This window comes from Citrus sinensis, chromosome 9, assembly GCF_022201045.2.
Source record: "Citrus sinensis cultivar Valencia sweet orange chromosome 9, DVS_A1.0, whole genome shotgun sequence".
Taxonomy (NCBI): Eukaryota; Viridiplantae; Streptophyta; class Magnoliopsida; order Sapindales; family Rutaceae; genus Citrus; species Citrus sinensis.
Window position 1 is genome coordinate 11754744 of NC_068564.1, and position 9559 is coordinate 11764302.

Here is a 9559-nt window from a genome sequence, read left to right on the forward strand (position 1 = left end):
AACTACCTGTAAATATCCTTTTACTTCACTGTTATTTTATTTCACTATTGTTTTATCATTTGTATTATTGTCTTTAATAATTTATTTTATCATTGTTTCTTTTTCTTTTTACTGTTTCCTTTTTTACTCGCGAGCCATGTGCTTTACACGTTAATTGACACTGACATGCTACCTCATACACAGTTGTAACCCACTATCACCAAGATTCTTAAATATGATTTTTTGTCAATGGAGTGTATTGACTCTAGAAACGCATATTCTTCGTTAAAAAAAATAAAAAAAATTCATTTTTCTTCTTCTTTTTAATTTCTCCTTTATAAATATACACTTTCAAATTTTTGGGTCGAAGATGGCTGAATATGGAGTGTAGTGACTCTAGAAACATATCTTCTTAGTAAAAAAAAAGAAATTTTTTTTCTTTTTCTATCATTTTAAGTGTAACTTTTCTAATTAGTTTTTCTGCATCATTTTCATATTTCTGCATGCATATTTTCCTTTCATGTTTAGAATAGGTTGGGGGGTAGAATGTTTGAAAAAAAAATTTGTGTGATTTGTTTTAACATTGGATGACATGATGAATTTCAAATTTTAGTATTTGTATTATCTTTGGTCTTAAGAGATGTTATGCCATGTTTGCTACTCTACATGTTTATGTCGGAGACAAATATGAGTTGCTTGAAGGAATGAACATGTCATAATAAGTACCAAGTGAGTTTTTGAGCCTATCATTTTTCTTGGAGAGTACCCCTTTTGCCCATTCTTCATACAGCTTAGCAGTTTATTATTTTATACACGATCTCTAGATTTCTTTTGAGTTAACCCCTAAAAAAAATTGTAAAATTAAAAAAAAAAAATCTGTATTGCTACATCTGAAATCCCATCTAACTAGTAGATATAGAAGATTATTTAGAGCCCTAAAAACTATGGAAATGCCATCTTTGATCAGTTTGAGCCTTTCTAGCCATCCCTTTTGTGAAATAACCATAGTTAATCCTTTTGAGCCTTAAAAAAAAATTTATTTGTCAAATTTATCATCTTGACCCACTCCGATTTGGAGTATTACCCGATCTCTTACAAGTTCCATCACTTATTTATGTTTGAGAAAAATGTAAATAATTATTTTGTTCAGTGAAGTTGTGCCAAACAAAAGCAAAAAAAATTTGTTTAAAAAAAATAACAATAATAGGTGAAATCCACCTTACAACTCCTAGAAAAAAAATATCTCTACATGTTTCTCAAACATACACTTTGTTTTCCTTATTTCCCTTCCTTTGTTAGCCATGTCCCTAACCTATGTTACGTCCTAATAAAAGTCCTTAATTTTAGGGAACTATAGTCTAAAGTAGAAGCTAGTTATATAGGCTAAAAAGATGCAATGATACATATAAATAAAAAAAGAAAAAAAATAAATAAATTGGGTTGACTAGCATTTTATTTGATTTGTGATCGTATTGTTTCTAAGTTGAGAGTATATTTCTTTCATCATGGTGAGAGCATGTGATATTACTTCCTTATTATTTTCTGTCAATTACCATTCATTGGAGTGACTATTTTTTGGGTTTAATTTCCTTGTGAGAGTGTCACTACTTCCAGTAAGATTTTGGGGTTTGACATGTCATTCTTGAAAGTAGCTGTGACAAAGTCTACTGGACTTATTCATGTGGATAGTTGATGTGGGTGTGATGTTTCTTTAGACTAGAGATAATGCTTATACTTTTATTTGATTATTATCATTAGTCTGATTGAATAAACATGATTGTTAAAAAAAAAATCATTTTGGATTTGAATTTTGTTTTCGTTTTATTTGCTAGGGACTAGCAATAAGCTGGTTGGGGGGGTGTGTTGAGTGTTAGAAAATGTATATTTATAAAGGAGAAAATCGTCATTTTACACTTCAAGTTTTACTAACACCCTTACTTTTATTATTTAATCTTCTTGTGACTTAATTATGTGTGTTTTATTTTAATTAAGTATTTTATGTATTTTAGGGGCATCATGGTTATTTCACAATGAACGAGAAATCAAACGGCAAAACGGACATCACTTTTGAACTCAGGACAGTCGAAAACCTTAGGAGGAGCATAAAAGGAAAAATGTCACTGTTCACATGTACGGTACTATTCACATGCACGGTATTGTCTACGTTACTGTTCACGACACTGTTTACATAGACGGATCAATGACGTGACATTGACCGATGATGTGACATTGACTGATGAGGTGTCAGGATTCCATTGGAGAAAATTCTTATGCACTGTTGATTGGTGACGTGGCAGCATATCAATGGACCAAAAATCGCGCGTATGATACATGCATATACACAGGATTATTTTCAACCAAACCGCGTCACTGTTCAGACCAGTTGACTGTTCAAACCGCATGGTCAAACCGTGTCACTGTTCAAATCGCATGGTCAAACCGTGTCACTGTTCAAACCGCATGGTCAAACCGTGTCACTGTTCAAACCGCATGGTCAAACCGCGTACTGTTGACTGATGACGTGGCGCAATCCTGAGCGTCAAAACTGTTTTTTATCTGATGTCCATGATTTACTCAATGTATCTATAAAAAGGGGGCCTCCCCCCCTAATTTGGCATCTCTGAATCCATTTTTTGACTCCATTTTCTGTAATTCCTTCTCCATCTTGTATTTTCTATGTATTTTAATAAATTTCCATTTTGCCCCTAGTTCAATTATGAGTAATTAATTTTCTTTCAACCTTGGGTTGAAGGTGAAGTCTCAACTGGTGTCATGGGCTTTATTTTCTCGTCGACAAATAATAATAATCTTGTCTAGATACCGCCCTGGTTTCACCGGTTCCCTAGTACAAGGTTATTATTATTTGGCACGATAAGCCCTTAGCACCATATTGATTAGAGTGTGGTTCATGAGATGTGGATTCCCCCCTGATGGTTGTCGAAGCCAGCAAAAATAAATACCTACTCTAAATAAATTGTGTATAGTGATTGAGCAGGGTCGTGTCCACAGAGATCGGTAATTATTTAAATCCTTTTAAAATATAAAATGTCAAATGGGGGAATTATTGACAATAATAAAAATCAAATTAAAATAACAAGAACACAAATTAAAATTGTAATTCAAATTGGAGAAAGCTTTGGTTGAAGGAATTAACTCAGCTTGATTCGACTACTGATCATTGATTTAAATATAAATTATTACTACTTATGAATAGACCGATTATAGCTATTGAGACCCTCTAATAGCCAATCTCTCCTTAACTAGTCAATAACCAAGGTACGACCGTTGGTTATTTCCCTAATCAATAGACAGCCCTAGATACGATCATAGGATTTAATCAATTGACAACCTGAAAAGCTAGAGAGACCCAAATCCTAATCAACAAATGCATACGATGGTTCATTTAAATTAGATTGTTTATTCTCATAACATAACTCACTGCTATGTTATTTGACACAAACATTAAAATCTTCATACGATGAATCCTTTAATTGACAATAGATTAAGTTGATAATTAAATAGTGGCCAGTTATCTAATTAACAAACATAATCATGAAAATAATTCAGAGAATAAACAAATACCCAAAAAGTAATAAAACAATTAAAGCATAAGAAAGATCTCATAGGAGTGATGAATCAAAGCTTCATTATCCTTCAACCAGAAAAATAGGTTTAGTTCTTCATAGAGAGAAAAGAAAAACTTAGATCTAGAGTTTCTTTCTTTTCTCCCCCAAAAGTCCCCTTTTTCACAATAGATTCCTCCTTTAAATACTCTCTCTCTCTTCTCCTCTAGAGTTCTATTTAAAATAAAATACTAATATCTGAAATATTAAATTTGTAATTACAAAAATAACCAAAAATAAAAAACACGTTAAACTAAAAACTACAGGTCCGTAGTTGACAGCACGCGCCCACGCCCTATCAACAAAGTTCTTCTGACGCTCATAATTTCTCCAAGAGAACAATCATCCTTAAACATCATCTTGTAGCTCAATTTTATCACCAATCAATAGAATTGCACCTACAAAAGTAAAACACAAGTAAATCACTATTATTAAATGCAAAACATCGATATTAAGGGAAGTAAACAGCGCAAAACTAGTGTATAAATTGCACTCTAACACACCCTCATGATTTAATTGGCACTAATAAAGAATATTTAGCCCATGGTACATGTTGATATGGATCCAGATACCCAAGCGCTTCAATCATAATAGTTTTCTCTTCAATTTATTCTCGCCATTTTAATTTAAATTCTAGGATAATTTAAATCACTTCCACCACAAATCCAACCACCCTCATACAAAATTAATTCTACATATAATTAAAATCCACCTCCTCGTGGGATCGACACTCATGACCATTAATCTATTCTACAATAGATTCGTGCATTTGCGAGTTCAATAAAATTTGCACAACATAATCCACCACCAAAGTTTCAAATCCATTCTTGTCTCAAATCTCTAAATCAAATTCTTATAGTAAAAGCACCCAATGGATCAGTCTTGGTTTTACATTTACCTTTGTGAATAGATACTTAGAGCAGAATAAATAGTGCAACAAATTGTACTGACATCTAAATCATCTGGATTATCCCAAAATTATTGGCTTGAACAGCACAACGTGCAATGCTTGAGCGAGTACCACTAATTGTAGGCACAACATAATCTCGTAAAAGTCTTGCATCTCTATTTTCTTGTATTATTTTTTCAGCCATAATTAGTTGTTATTCCTGCAAAGCTTCTCTTCTTTCCCTGTTGAGCCTTCTATAGGTACGTTCAATTCCTGCATCAAAAGGCAATAAATCAAAACTTCTTGAATGTCTTATAAAATTAAACAAGAAAATGAAAATAAAATAAAATAAAAACAATAAAAATAAAAATAAAATTGAAATTAAACTATGGTTAGTGGGTATCGATACTAATCCAAAAAATCCCCAGCAATAGAGCCAAAAACTTGTTGCGTATTAGCAAGTGTAGTAGTCAACACGAGTAATGTAATGAAGAATAGAGTATCATCCCATAGAGATTGTATATTCTATTAGTTACTTCAATTATTGTAACCCTATTCTATTCGAATAACTGAATAAGTGAATTTTGATTAAAAACTAGATAAAATAAAATAACTAAAATTTAAATAAAGATGCAAGTAGTAATAAAAATCACCAAGAGATTTAGACATTAGGACATATGATTTTCCTATAACCAATCCAATTTAATCCTCCATCGATACTATTAAAGATTATCATGCATATTGATAGTGAATTTCCCTAATCTATTCAATATCTTATCTCGAATAATATAAAAAATACCCTCATATATTAACTAACTATATCTCTAAGTGAATTTAAATATGTAAAAATTCATTAAGTTCTATGGAAATTTTTAGATAAAACTGCACGAATCGCGTTGGCACATCTCTGTCTTTCGTTCAATTCATGGCATCCACTACATATAGCAAAAATACATAAATCTCCTCTTGCTCTCATTATGTATCATCAAATCATTCAAATATTGGCCATATATTTAAAAGCATTAAGCACAATAATGAACACCCAATAATGGAATAATAAACTAAAAATAACATAGATTTATGGAATTAAATTTCATAGTTAGGCTACGTTGTAGCCCTAGCAAAATAAATTATTTTATTTGAATATAAAAAGAATTCATAAACATTGTAGGGAACATTCAAGCACAGCAATAGAGAAGAGAGAAACAAAAACTTAAGAATTAATCTAGCTTCTCTCTAGATGTCTTGCGGGTGCTTCTACCTGATTCTATTTGTGAGGCTACTTCGGCTTTTGCCCTGTTTTTTTTCTTTTTGTAATGCTCAATCGGTGACCTTTAAATCCTTAACCCAAAAGGATTAAAAAGACAAACTCACAAAAGTAAGCCAAGCAACCTTTAAGTTCTTAGGCCACTATATTGCAAATTCAAAAGCCCAAGTTCACGTACATGCCATATTTGTCAACTAAATCCACTACAAGAAAAATGACCTATAATGACAGTTACTCATGTGACAGTTTTTGACTAAAAGGCTTTATATCTTATAAGTACGACATACATGTGACAAAAAAATTTTCTATCAAAAATTTATGATAAATATATGATAGAATTTACTGTTGTCAAATACTTATGACCAACTAATGATTTATATTTTCTCTATCAAGAAATTATGATAGAATTTTATTTTGACTTTTGATTTGACTGAAATTTTAAAAATTCTAAATAATAAAAATAAAAAATAAAACAGCATCAAAACAAAGAAAGAAGTGAAACGACGTTGTTTCACACCTTATTAGTATTTCAACCTCTTTTTTTCCCAAGTGTTAAGGCCACACTCACTCATTACTCTAAAACTTCTCTCTCTCTAATGTAGCTCGCTCCTCACTGACAATGACAACCCGCACTGTCGTTGGCTCGCCGCTAACCCGCCGCAGTCTTTCTTTGCCACAGCGGAATCAAATTCAGTCCTAAATCGAAACCAAAACCTTACCTGTCGACGACAGCCAAAACCCTAGCCATCAAGAATCCCTGAAAGCCACACTCATTCGCAAGCAAGCTTTACCTATTTCTCAGCGATTTCTAGCAAGTGATGGTGAGCTTCGCCGTTATCTCAACTATCTTCGACACGAGCTTCAAAGTTCTCATCTCTTTTAAACCCTAAGTATGATTTTTTTTTTGTGGGTTTCAATTTTTTTTTTTTGCATTATTGTTTTGTTTGATTGTTTCTCTTACTCGATTTGTGATTATAAATTTATATATAGTATAGGATGTTGTTCCGACTGTTGCATTAATGATATATTTTTTACATATGGGTTTTGCATTCCATGTGTTTGTTAAAGGTTCTATTACATTTCTGGGTAATGTTGTGTTTTAGTATTACAATAATTCATTATAGAATTTTCTCATTTATTAAATTTTAGAAACATTTCTTGAGCTACTTTATTAATCGGCTAAATTGAGCGAGACGGGGATGAGTAGAACAGTGAGGCCGGAACTGATAGCTTTATACGAATGAACTTCTCCGTTTTAGGATTCAAGAAATTTAAAAATCTAGTTAATAATGTTTGTTTGGGCTTTTAATGATAGGATTACATTTTATTCTACAATTCAGCCTTCTTTTGGATTGAAAAGTCTTGTACAACTTGTGACAATTGATTAAGTTGCTACTCAAGTAATGCCCTGTGTTTGCATTTTGGCTCGTAATGCTTGATTCTTCAATGGGAATGAAAAGAATATTGAAAAATTGCTTCAAAATCTAATTAATATTATCTGCAAAAGTTTCTTGAATAATTTGCGGAGTGAATCTCTTAATCGTCATTAGTAATTTAGTTAACTGCAGACTTTGAAGTTTCCAATTATTTATTCATTCAATATAATTTTTTCACTAGTGCAACATCAGGTGGAATTCTTAATAAAGCTATTGAAGCAGAGGAAAAGATGCATGGAGACTTCTTAAGGCTGGTGATGTTTCTTTCTTGTTCCTTTGATGCTCTTGTTGGTGTTTATTCACAATCCTGTTAGTCTTAAAATATATTTAAAAAATTCTGATAAATCTTCTCATTTGTTTGTTGGGACCATACATACCGGAACATATAAAGGGCTACTTGGAATTGTCAGCCAAGACAAAAACTTATTTTTGCTATAGATTTTTCCAAGGGGGGTGCAGAATTTTGTAGGTGAGGGGGCTCGAGGGAAGTGGGGGAGTCCCTATCCTGTGGCATCAAATTTGATGATGATGTTCATGTAAATTTGGGTAAGGAAACTTTGTTATGTTTATTTTTATTCTGAAATGTGATATCAAGCTTTTCAAGTAAGGAATTGGTTATATTAGTTGTTCTTTAATTCCTGTTTTTCTTTTTAGTCTCTTTTTCGGGTATGCAAACATTGATTGATAAGTTTGCTGAGGCTGAGCATGCAATGCATTAATCTTAAAGAGTTATAATTCTAGCATTCACTCAAATTCTTGGTATATTCTAATTCAAAACAGTATTAAACTTTAATTAAGGCATGGGATGATTACCAGTAGGAAGGCATGCTAAAGAGAACAAAACTTAAAGAATCATGAACTTAAGTACATATAAATTTGATTTGGCCTAAGAATTACAGCTATAGCTATTGATTTTAATTTTATTTATATATCATTACTTATTGACAGGAAACTGCAGAACGCAAAGATTATTGTGGATGCTTTGTCTATGTGGTAGGTGTTATACACAACTAATAGTACTATATAATTTATATTTTTATTTATTTTGTTGCATAAATTTCTTCAATCCTTTTTAATGCCTTACTTTAGAGAAGCGAAAAAAAGGGTCTGGCCTTAGTCTTCATTGAATATTTTCATATTCAATTAATTTCATGTGTAAATACTTATTTTTCTGGATATTTTCGATTGATGAAATGGGGTACATTTTACTTAGCTTAGGGGCTGCTGGATTTTGCTGCTAGAAAAGGACTACATTTGCAATCCATTTTCTATTGCTGAATGTTGCTGAATGCTAAGTGCTTCACTCAATTCTTCTTAATGCAGCCTTATATACTTACACTTTTGTTTAGACCTTATGGAATTCTTATAATTGATATGACAACCTCTACTATGTATTACTTGGATTCAATAGTTAGTGTAGCACACGTGCATGCAATTAGAGCAGCTAGCTGCATGTTTGCTTGCTTCACTGATATCTTTGGATTTTGATTGTGCTCAAAGCCAAACCAAAAAGCTGTGCATATCATAAAAGAAGCTCCATCGCATCACATCAGTGAGCTTTCAAAAAAGTCTGTGGTAATTGCAAGGGAGATGTTTTAAGATCATTTTCCCCACCATGTTTTGATGATGTTATATTTACTTATGCAGTTACCTAGCTTGTTACACTTGCTATGTTGGAATTTGATGAAGATGGTGGGTATTGCTGGAGTTGGCCATCTTTTTTCTTTGATGCAAGAATATGTCATGAGTATTGGTGCATCTTTGCACGTTTTTAGCGTCTTCTTAGATTGGTATTTGCTGTATGCTTCACTAAAACTGCTAGAATGAAATTTTTTTTTTTCAATGTGATCAGTGTTGTTGGCTTTGTTGTGTTGCTGGAAACAAACTGATCATGGTTCATTAGTCTCAAAACTGCTAGTCTTCTACATGTTGCTGAAATTTTAATTTCATATTCATTTTAACAATCTAATTAATTAACTAAATTATGAAATTTTAATTTCTAAATCAATTGCAAGATTTTTATTAAAATGATAAGCATTTCATGGTAGTAACAAAATATTCATTTTTATTAATTATAAATTTAATTTCAGAATTAATTGTAAAAAAATCAATTAGTTATAATTTTCATTTTTGCGCCAAATTTAAGATTTCTCGCTAAAAATTCAAAATATAGCATGCGAAATAAAAAACAAAAAAGGGTCAAATTCAAAATTATTATATTTCCCTCCAAATAAACTTATGATAGTTGCGTGACTAGTTATATCCATCACAAGTTATGACGGGTATTGTTTTGTCGTCAATTCTTGACGCTGGCTACAATGACGGTATGAACAACTGTCATCCACCCCCTACTATGACAGTTTTA

The 9559-nt window shown here is 31.9% G+C and overlaps 1 long non-coding RNA gene across 1 annotated transcript; it reads left to right on the forward strand.

Moving 5' to 3' along the window:
• The first annotated feature begins 7579 nt into the window (after positions 1 to 7579).
• LOC102626386 (uncharacterized) lies at positions 7580 to 9054 on the forward strand. Its single transcript, XR_008051556.1, has 3 exons — positions 7580 to 7740; positions 8143 to 8187; positions 8842 to 9054. It is a non-coding gene; the product is annotated as an uncharacterized LOC102626386 (long non-coding RNA).
• Positions 9055 to 9559: the final 505 nt, after the last annotated feature.